The sequence below is a fragment of the Epinephelus moara genome, chromosome 10 (assembly GCF_006386435.1).
Source record: "Epinephelus moara isolate mb chromosome 10, YSFRI_EMoa_1.0, whole genome shotgun sequence".
In the NCBI taxonomy this organism is placed as follows: domain Eukaryota; kingdom Metazoa; phylum Chordata; class Actinopteri; order Perciformes; family Serranidae; genus Epinephelus; species Epinephelus moara.
Genome location: NC_065515.1, coordinates 11939094 through 11951117, shown reverse-complemented (window position 1 = coordinate 11951117; position 12024 = coordinate 11939094). Strand labels below are relative to the sequence as shown.

Here is a 12024-nt window from a genome sequence, read left to right as displayed (position 1 = left end):
TCGCAGCAAAACAACACATTAACATTATCTTTGTTTAGTGATAGGTCAGTAAGGCATGCAATAGGTCAACATGATAGTGAATTCTTAGAGCGCCCTCTGTTGGATCACAAGGCAAACTACATCAAATTGTCTGATGCACCTATAGACACTGCAGCCGACATTTCAAACAGGTAATTCCAGTTGAACAGAAACTTTTCACCTCATGTCCGAAACTCGAATAAAAAGTGACAGCCCTAGTCTCCCCCTATGCAGCTCTGCTAAAATTGAGCCACTTACTCACCGGGGTGACCTAGGGGAGACTGAAAGGTGGACATAATATTCCCATAACAACGCCATTGGGTGCGGACAGCATTACTAGCTATAATTGCCAAATGAGCGGTGCCGCTAGCTAGCTCCCACCAGACCCAGTTGGTGCTCAGTACAGTAAAATGAAAGATAACAAATTAACCTATAGAATGACGTGTAAACAGTCAAAAAATATTCTTGCTGGTTAACCAATTAACCAAATAACCAATGGTTAACCGACTGACATCCCTAATCTGCATAATGTTAGTGACATGTTGAACTAATACCCTTTACATTGTACCGTTTATAGCATGCTAATGTGATGATCAAACCTCGTGCAGATACATTAGTTTGACACACAAATGCATTAACTGCAGCAGCCACGAAAATGGCGAGAGGCTGAGAAAGAGCCTAGGAAAAGGCAGCCAGTGATTAGTGATCTGTGTCTGTTCCTCTCAGGGGACTCTAGAGGAGAAGTGGATGCATGTCCCTCTCATTTCCCTCAGAATAATAGGGCCTAAGGGCAGAGCACATCTTAGATCAAAACAAAGGACGAGGGAGTTAGGGGTTGCACGTGAGAGAAGACATTTCTACTGCTCGTTCACATTAATTAAAAACAACAACGATATGAATAAAGAGGTTTGTACCAAGCTATCTGATTTCTACAGAGTAACTGCATCAAAGCAAGCTGGCTCAAATCAATACATTTCATAAATATGCATTTCTCTGTATATGCTCACATTAGTCTTCTTGTCTATAAAATAAAGTGCATGCAGAAAATCCCATCCCTGTGTGTGGTGCGGCAAGATAAGATGCACTTCCCTGAAAGCAAATGGAAATCTTGTGACCTAGACTGACACTACAGGTTTTATACTCTGTCCCTCTCCTATTGTGTCCAGTAGTTCATAGAGAGCAGATCAATGGCAAAAGCTCATCCCCTCAGGTAGCGTGCTAGCCTCTCATCTCCAGCACTGTAATGATCTGCCCACTGGGACTGGACCCAGCCAGCCAACACATTAACAGCCATTTTAAAAAGACTGAGGCTTTTCAACTGTGTCCTTAGGGTTCAACGCGAGGAGAAACAACAATTATACTGTCCAACAAAAGCAATACAAGTATGGATTATTACTGCCCAATAAAAGACAGCAGAGCGACAACTCTTTTTCTTGTGTGGCTAAGGGGCCCTGGCCCTTGTAATATTGAATTAATCGCTCAACCCACCAATTTTCTTACCAGCAAGATGTGACAAGGCGATGACTGTCTTAAATTCAAGGTGATTATTTACTTCTCACCATCATAACGGTTACTCACACTGCTTTATTCACATCTTAGACTGCTTATAAAATGTGTTTTTGAATACAAAATCATTTCAGGCTATCAAAGAGTAGCGATATTCTCCTTTGGGATATCATCTTACTTGAAAAAAAAATATCACACTACCTATGCTAATCTGTGCTCACCAAGCTAGGAGTGGGGGCAGGGACCCAGCTGAGGTGGTGCCATGGTTGGGGGAGGGAGAAGGGTGCAGAGCGCATGTGGTTAGCTGAGCCATAATCTAACTGTACCCAAGTGAAAAATACTCTTCCTTGTCTTCTCTCTCTCTCTCTCTCTCTCTCTCTCTCTCTCTCTCACTTGCTCACTCTTCGTCCTTCCCTCTACCCCTCCCTGCGTCACACACTCCCCTCCTCCTCCTCCTCCTCCTCCTCCTCAGTTGTTCTGTTGTAGGCTCGGCCAGCCCAGAGTGTGTGTGTATGTGTGCCCCTACTGGTTGTGTCCCGAACGCCAAGGGTTAAGCCCCTGCCATTTTAACGCCACTGACAGATCAGACCATTAGGGTGTTACCTAACAAAATGGAAGCCTTTAACCCTGAATCTGCCAGGCTGCCTGTGTGTGTGTGTGCGTGTGTGTTCATGTGTGTGTGTGAGTGAGCGAGTGAGTGAGAGCCCGAGCCTCGCAGAGTGTATGTATGTGTGCGCATGTCTCCACCTGGATTCTCCCTCAGCAACGTGACAACGACAACAGCAGTTAAGTCCAGGAAGTGCAAACCAGACTTTTGTACATCAGCACACAAGAATGCACGACCATATAGCCACATTAGATCGTACACGGCTGTGGTTGTTTTTAAAACCCAGAGACACACCGATGCACTTGTTAATGTATCTCCATGACGTAGAGAACTAAGATACCAATAAAAAGCACACATCATTCACACATCCTTCGGGATTTTGGCGAGCATGCACGGACATACATGTGCAATGTATAAAAGCCTTCTATAATATCATGAGTAACTGATTCACACCGTTAACAGATCATAATTTACTGACCATCAAATGACTTCAGGAATGTCTGGATTATGAGCTTTTAAGCACCTTAACATGTCAAGTCAACCGCCTCAAGTCGTTCTCTCAAGCCTCAAATCACTGGCTACATTTTCGACCACAAATGTTTACTAGCTATAATAAAAAGGAATAGCTAAATGTTTTCAAAAACCCTAGACAGGGATAATCTCCAATTTCAGCCAAATTGCTTCCAAATGGTTCCTCCATAATCCTGTAAAACCAGAAGCTCATACCCACATACAGACTGGAGGGCCAGGACACACGCAGACTACTATCAGATTACATTTCTCAGAAATGGATGGTAGCAGGAAGTGACCAGAGTCGGGGGGAAAAAAAAATAAGAGCTTAAAGGGTGCAAAGAAGTACAGTGTTCCAGACAAGACAAGCACTTCATCGGTGAACATTGCAGAAGAACACAACCGGGTAAAAGTAGGTCAGTTGCCACATATTTTTGAATTAAGTTGGCAATCATAAGTTTCAGCAGATCCTCATCAGTAGGGGTTAATCTAGGTTAGGCTGCAGAGGGTGAAACATTTGGTGTAGAGGAGACATCCAAAAAACATCAGACATAAAAAACAATCAACATTAATTTCAGATGTACTGCAAATGACATGATATGAATGGTATAGTAAATATAAAATATCTTAACGGCATGTGCACACGACAAAATCCTCACCACAACAACACATTCAATCATGCAGAAAAACTCGCCATGCAGCATTGTCAATTTCCTCCTGTCAACTAAGCATTTTTTCCAAGAAGAATGAAAATGAGAAAGTGTATAAGATCCAATGAGTGACTAGGGAAGTTGGATGATGTGCTGTAACTTGCTGAGCCTGTTTAGGCAATCGGTAAAGATGAAAGAAAAGTTAAACAACTGTGAACAAAACTGTCTACAGATGTGATCATGGGGTTTTACCCCCTGAAGTTCTGCATCTACAGGCCAAGGAGTAGAGCAAACACTGCATTTAACTGAAGCTATCACCAGCTTATCTAGCAATTAAATGAATTAGATGCTAAAAATAGTTACAAATTCTGATTAAAGTCTAACTACGCAAAGACAGAGTGTGAAGTCAGCGTGATAAGTCACTTGACAAGTATTAGTTTTCATGATAATCAATGTCATAATCAATAATCATTTACAAATTAGCATGCCTTCCTGTTCAGCGTGATGACTGGCATGAACATTTAAGCATTTGTTTGCACCTGTTTAAAGTATGACTGTTGGCCTACACCTACTGGAGGATACTCACATTCATTAAAGAAATTATAACGTTATAAAACAAGGATTAAAATAGATTATCTGGCACAAGTTAAACCTTTTTTCAGTTGCCAAATCCAGCATCCCCATTGGGTGTGGCTGGTAGGTGTTGTCTGTTGCGCTTGTTATCGCATGCAATGGTGATGTCATGTCTGGTAATTATACCTCGACGCTTTTTAATTACCAATTGGACTGTGCCTTAAGCCCCTACAATCACAAAGCTGTAAAGTTCCCCAAATTGCCTCCAAAAATTTGGTCTGATCCTTTGTCTTGTTTAATTATGCTGTGAAAAGCCTTGGCAATGTTTACAGGTGGGAAGACCATTAAATAAAGTACAAAATGTGAGGTGAGGCTAAGTATTTTGATATGTGGAGACACTGTCATTATATTGATTGTGACCTGACAGTGTTTATATCCAGTTTTAGCTTAAGAGATATACTTTGCATTCAAACCTGTGAAATACAAAGTGGTATCCGAACATGAATGTAGCCTGGTGAGTGCATCTCTGTTTTATCATCCCTAACATTTGTTTCCCATTTTCAATCTAACATGCATGCGCTCATAAACCAAAGGTTTCATTTTTATACGACACTCCACCCAAAATCTGATCTTTCAAGTATCAAACATCCACCCCCTGCCGACTTGAAAGGTGGATGTGTTGTTTCCTCTTTAGTGAAGAGCAGCAGTCAGTCACAGGAATTCAATCAGTCTTCATTGTGACAAGGGCTGTGACAGTTTGTGTGCTTGTGCCTGACTAACGGTACAGGGTTCACGGTTCGGTGCAAGCAGCCGCACACAGACTACACAGTATGTAGACTGATGCATGTAATATGGAACTTTAGTTCACAAGCGCGAGTTTGCCTGCAAATTTTAAGATGTACACCATTAGCAACATGTACTGAGGTTAGCATAACAAGCTGATTTGCATGTGAGTCAATCACACTGGCAAGCAAAGATTAGAAATCAGTAATCAGATAAAAAGCTTGAGCTGACAGACTTCTTGTCTTTGCTGCTTTCAAGACGCCACAAAAAAGACGAGATAAAACAATCACAAAAGCAGCCGCTAATTAAATTTGCATATAGCCAAGATGGAACTAACACTCTTTATTATTCTATTTATTTTGTTTTATAAGTTTAATAGCCTGAGAGAAGCTTTTCAGTTTATAGCCAACTGTGACCTCTTGTTGTTTGGCAAAGTGTTTGTTCACTGTTCGTACAGCGTAAAGGACATTTCAGACACAATTTGAGCTTCACTCGCCGCTGGGTTCAGCCATTGACCATATAAAATAATGGACGTATCTACCGTGACATAACCCATTGGTTTGTGGACTCCTGTTTTGAAGCCACCAGTTTGGTATTTGACCACCATCTTGTTTTTTTGGAGTGACAATTAACCATATTTGGAAACAAGGAGTGAGGGGTGGATCTGACTGAGAAGCCAAGGACACTATTGGCAGACAGCTTATCACTCAAAGCAACCCACCCTTAATTATGCATAACTCTAAGCCTTGATAAAATGTCAATGAGTGAGTTATAAAAAAAATAAAACCTCCATACAGTTGTCATGAATGTTGAAATTTGCAATAGAGACCAAGACCATTTTTTGGATCCGGCTGTACACATGTTTATTTCTGCTGTAAAGCTGGGCGTCTATGGGGATTGACTCACTTCTGGAGCCAGGCTCAGGGGCCGTTTATATGAAAACGATTTCAGTAAAAACGGAAAAGTCTGTCCTTTGCTTTTTAAAAAACTTAGCGTTTATATGACGACGTTATTGAAACAATCCCCGTTCACATGGAGCCGCAAAATCTACTGGAAACGCTGTAGTATGCACGCCTGGCCAATGGGTGGCAGTGTAAATTTGCAAAGCAACACCACGGCATGAAGCCATGCGCCTGCGCTGAAGCGCCTTCCTCTCCAACGCCATGATTACAAACCAAAACAAAGAAGACACAATGGCGAAAGCATGCACAGATAACTTTGTCTGGGTGGACGACGAGGTGGAGTTGCTACAGTAACAGATCTAAACTTCACTTCAAATCAACAGGGTGAGCGGCACAAACAGAGCTCGGCATTGTTGTGACGGTCGGCATGCCTAGTGACTGGAACCGTAATGCGCATGTGTGAAAAGTCCGTCTTCAGAGGAACTGCATATTGCACGTTTACATGACAACAGAGACGCTGCCGTTTCCAAAACATTGCACTCTGGAACCCGTTTTCAAATCGTTGCGTTTTCAGGCACCCAAAACGCCGCTGTCGTGTAAACGATCGGCCAAAACGTTTACCATTTTCAGTTGAAATCATTGTCAAATAAATGGGGCCTTAAACCGTTGAAAGAACAGCAGTTTTTGGCACTTCCATGCTGCCTCATCTTTCAGCCTCGGAGGTTGCTGCTTGGGTTCAGTGCACACAGCGCATCACCAAAGTTCAGCCTTTTGGAGTCCGTGTAGCTTTCCAGGCAGCACCAGGCTGTAGCACCAGGACCCACTCACAATAAATTGAAACCTATCGCTTTCCCAAGCTTTTGACTCAGTATGAGCTAAACATATCACTACTGCCTGTGATTATTGTCCTCCTCAAAGCTATGGTGCAGAAGAACTAAGGATTGTGTCACAGGAGTGATTTAAGAAGTTTATTTGGAAACTTTAAAAACATTTATGCCATCATCACCATCATTGGAATCCACTCTAACTGAAAGTAAAGGCTGCTGTTCTCCAACAAGGAAGCATCTACACACTTTCTACAGTAACCTTTAAGGTCACAAGTATCACTTAAAGCCCCAAAACCTTCACTCACTTTATCTACTTTAATACAACAAAAATAATAATTGAATGTCCAGGGTATTTCCTGTGAGCGTTAAACAATGATACTATGACATCATACCCAGAAATGCTTGGGTGACTCCAGCTGGTCTAAAATATGAAGACCAAAATTTAATTCTGGAGTCATTATGGTGATAAAATTAAAAAAACGATTTGTAACCCAAGTCAAATTCCTCCGAAGGCTACATGATATTAGCCTGATAATGGACTCGTCCAACAGATTTGGGGCAGTGGGAATGACAGCAAGCTTCAGGAATGATAATCAGGTCATCTTTTTCCAATGCAGAGTGGTGGAAGACAATCAATGCAGTGTGTGGACTACCATTTCAGGACTATTTTTACCACTGGTCATCTAGCGTGACACCTAAATTTCACCTGATTCTTAATGCTTTTCCTGTGATTTTACAAACATGTTCTATGTCTACTACTGTACACATTCTGCTCAAGAAATAGCTATCTTTACTAATTATAAATTGGGTAAGTGACCAGTGGGCTCACACTTCCCATATCAGTGTAGTTAACCCTTGTTTTGATGACTTTTAGACCAGCCAAGACAGTGCACTGACACATGTTCACACAATCCACACAAACCAGCCATGTGGCAGGGAGTCAGGCAGGGACGTTTGTCCCCTCTTGGACACATGCCTTGATGCTGCATGTATCCAAGTGGCCGGTCTGCCTGTTTGCTGCACTGAGAGTTCGAGAGTTGCCATGTCAGCACTGGCCACACAGTGGAAGCAATTGTTACAGGCGGACAGAAAAAACAACTTTAGAGATGTGTATTCCATAACCAGTACATGTCCAATTAGTCTGATTTACATTAGATCAGATGCCATTACAGGCAACACTGATCATGTGGGCTGTCACTTGTGAGCTAAAGCACTAGCAGAACCAAAACTTAAAGAGATATAGGTATAAAAGTGGTGGATCAGACAAAGGCAAGTAGGCGGCTGTGAATTCATATTACTCTATGTGTTGAATCTTTTTAAGCAAATGTTGCTGTGCCTTACAGCTATACACTTAAGGTGATACAGAGGAGGATGATATTCTTTAATACTACATAGCTTTCATGCACTTAAGTGTTGTTTTAAATATGTCAAGTAAGGATGGGAATATTTTTTTGACCAGCTACTTGTGCTGGAGGGGAGGGAGCCCACAATACCTGCCAAAATACCTGTGGCAGCCGGCCACCTGGTGTTATTTATACCTGCTGATTTGGGTTTTATTCTGATGCATTTTCTATTTCAATAACCACTGTGAAATGACACACATTTTTACAGAATCGCTCTACTTCCACGTAAAAATAGCACCTTTACATGTGTGCAAGGTAGGGCTGCAACTAGCTGCAATTTCACTGTTGATTAATCTATCAATTATTTTCTTGATTAATCGAGGAGTTGCTTGGTCTATCAAAGGTCAGAAAACTGTGAAAAATGTCGATCTGTGTTGCCTAAAGCCCGAGGTGACTGCCATAAATGTCTTGTTTTGTCCACAACCAAAAGATATTCAGTTTACTGTCATAGAGGAATAAAGATAGCATACAATATTCACATTTAAGAAGCTGGAATTCTGACTGTTTTCTTTGAGAACTCCTCAAACCGATGAATCAAATATCAAATAAGTTGGTGATCAACTTAGTGACAACTAATTGTTGCAGCTCCAATGCAGAGCAATCTCTTCACAACAAACTCAACCTTGTACAACTTATTCAAGGGTCAATTCGTTGTAAGCCATATGACCCACCTGGTCAACAGGTGGCTATTTACTGAAGGAATACCAGAAATCTTCTACAATGATGAATGTCCAGTCTGAATAAAGAGGCAGTATTTCATGGAAACTGACCACACAAATCGTCGTAAATTACCATAGAGGTTAAAAGTATCAAGTATGGGACGTATAGTCGAAGCTATGAACTCGTCTAAACTCAAAGTAGTGCTGGGCAATATGGAGAAAATCAAATATCCAAATATTTTTGCCAATGCCTTGATATTGCCATTGCAATGATACTGTAGGCTTAACTGGTGGTGCTTTCACAAAATATTTACAGTGGGGTTTTTTTTCTTTTTCCCCACAAATAATCATCAGGTAGGTGGATATAATGATGACATAGGTAAAGGCAAATAATAGAACAGCTAGAACAGTCTGTTAAGTTCAGAAAATGACATCACTTTACTTCAATGTACCCTTTAAAAGCAGGAAAAGATAAAACTAACAATATCCAAGACGATACCCAGTCTTGTATCGCGATATCGATAAAATGTATTGCATTATATTGCTGAGTCCTAATTCAAATTGTGGGGTTTTTATGAGGAAGTTAGCGTCATCAAACACAATGCCCAACTCATCAATCCATACACAATACTTTTAACTGTCTAAGACACGTTGGTCCCACTGTAAACACACATGCTTGAGTCAATATGAGGTCCAACAGGATAAACAAGAAACAGTTCAGTCAGTCAAACATTGAAGGATTGCTCTCCTCCAGTTCCATGAATTGCCCAAGGCCTTTGGGTGGGACCCCGTGGCCGATACGACTACTCCTGATGTTTGGCATTTGATGCAACAAACAGGGCAGCTGACACAACAAACAGTTCTCAACGGACAAGAAAACACTGACATCTTAAAAATATGATTAAGTTCAGCTAATTTGAAACGCTACAATGTTAGATCAGGCTTTAAGGTACTTCTGGTGACTTAAGAAAATTGTAAATGGGCACGCCTCTTCATACCTGTCTGATCACCTAAACGTTCCATTGCATACTGTGTTCTCTACTCTCAGAATAAAGGGCTCCTGTCTAACCCCAGATAAGAAGTCGTCACCAGGCTAGAGGGCCTTCTCTTATCATGTCCCCTTACACTCGAATTATCTCCCTGTTGACATCAGAGAGTCTGACTCTGTTGAGGCCTTTAAGTCCAAACTAAAACTCATATTATAGCCTTAACTTTCAGTTAGTTTCAGTTAGTTTCTTAATTCTTAAAGTCCGTCAGGTCTGTCTCAGTCTCAATTAATCTATTAAGCCTAGCATCTATATTTCATGTCCTGGCGACGAGATTACTGCTAACTTTCTAAAAGTCACTGCATCTCTCGAACCCTGTTTGCTTGTTGTCCTACAAGTAAGAGTGTCCAAGCTGTATGCCTATATCTTTCTCTCTACTATTTCCTGCCCCTTGTCCTCTCTTTTCACTCAGGCCTCTCAGTGCTGGACCACTGGCTGTCCTGGGACCTCGCGCTCCCCTGGCTGTCGTCGCCTCATTCCAGATGTTTTGGATCTGGATCTTCATCCTCCAGGGGATTCGGCCTCTCCCCTTGTCTCTCTCTGTTTTCTATGTGCTTATTTCCTTTCTCCTATTTGTGTAAATGATGTGCTTGAGCTTTGCATGTCATGTTCTTCCCAGAAGACTTGACTATGTGATCTGACCAAAATCGATGAAAGCATCCAATCACTTTCAAACCTTTGGGAAAAGCCAGTAAAGTCAAAATGGCGTAAAGGACTTGGCTTAGTGTATAAAGCAGTGTGTAACACAACTGTGAAAAAGTGAAAGCAAAGTTACAAAGTGAACCACCCCCTGCAGAACAAGGGGTCAATTTTCACTTGCAGCAGCATCTTTCACATTTGCGTCTGATTTGATTCACAAGTAATTACCACTGTCTGAATAAACCTAAGAATCCTAGAGTCAGTATTTTTCTCATGACGGCTTCATCTCAAACTTGAAAACGCCAGTGCAACAAGGGTCTCTCATCCCTCATCGACACTGACACAGACGAGCGGTCAATTCTGGAGACACTTCATGGTTTCCACTGCACTTCCTGCTAACATTTTCACAATGACTGGGCTCACACTCGACCAGACTGTAACTGCTGTGTTAAAACTGTGTCCAACAGTGAGCCACAGATACTATTATGATAACACCACAGCAAGACCTAGATAGATGGAAACAGTAAGAGCTATGCCACACTACCCTGCAGAGAGTTATCTCCAGTATTAGGTCTAAATAGTGTGGTTAATCATTAGAATAGGTCAGAAACAAAGAAAAATGCGGGGGGTGTTACGTTTCTCTGGGAAGATGATAAACCACTGCTGGGTCATAGTTGTGTGTAACAGATGTGATCTCTATTTTAATACCTCTCTACATTCATGAATTGTGTTTAAAATATGACAAATAAACCAAATGGTGGGCGTAAGTAGGGTTTTTTTTTTGTTTAAATATACTGAAAGTAACAAAACTATGAATTGGATGTAAAAACTTTTAACATTCTTCGCAGTTATAACCACTGCTCAACATCAGGACAAGTTGTAACTCAGCAAAACTGAAGAACATTTACAGCAAGATTAAATTCCAGGACCTGCAAACACCATAATATATAATATAACCATAATAAATGCAACAATCGCAACAGTGAGAAATGGGACCTTTGAGCCTGTTGACACAAGCAAAAAAAAAAAATCTAGTGGGAGGTGGAAAATACAGATGTATTATCGAAACGTTTCAGTCCTGATGCAGCAGAATAAGAGTGGATCTCGAGTCATACCTGTCTGGTCACATCACTCTCAGGAGGGTTTTTCATAAGAGGCACCCCTCCTCGGGCTAATCCAAGGCCTATCATAAAATGCAAAGCGACATGTGTCCCCCATCACTAGCCAAGGGTGCCAACTGTCTGCTTGCTCTAAAAGGAGGGCACTTGCTCGACAGAGGCAGGGATATACACACTGCTGTTCATCTTAAACACACCTCAAAGACAGGTGAACACAGAACTAACTTGAAGTGACCACTCAAACAGCATGATCTATGTGGCTCATGGCTAGCTTGATGTGGATGCTGTGACTGCCTAAAATAAAATCACTGAGCCCCAGCAGTCGTTACAAGACTTAATAATTCAAATATAGCTCATTATAAATACATATCTCAATGTTAATATCAAATGTGTAATATCATATGATTGCTTCCAGATGCTTGACTCCAACAGGAAATGAACGGTTAATTATAGAGCATGCCCTTAGACTTGAACGCAAGACACCTTATTACACACATAAAGTGGTGAATATGATCTCAGCCACAGAAACATTGATATTCCGGTACAAACACGGAGTAGGCGTTCAGTTGTCTGTCGTCTGGCGTGGGTGATAGCTACTACCCCGTCGTGGACAGACAGACTGACACACACCCTGACGGAGGCACCACCGTCCACCATTACGCCTCCATAAAAAGGCTTTTCACGGTTGAGCTAATCTGACAAAGTTCTGAGATCAATGGCTCATGAAGCCATAATCATGCCCATCCACGGCTAAACACAGTCGGTTTAGCGATAACCGGCGAC

At 41.5% G+C, this 12024-nt stretch overlaps 1 protein-coding gene across 4 annotated transcripts in view; it reads right to left on the bottom strand.

The window, feature by feature from the left end:
* gatad2ab (GATA zinc finger domain containing 2Ab) overlaps positions 1 to 12024 on the bottom strand; it is a 28764-nt gene that overhangs the window by 15755 nt on the left and 985 nt on the right. The window lies entirely within an intron of this gene.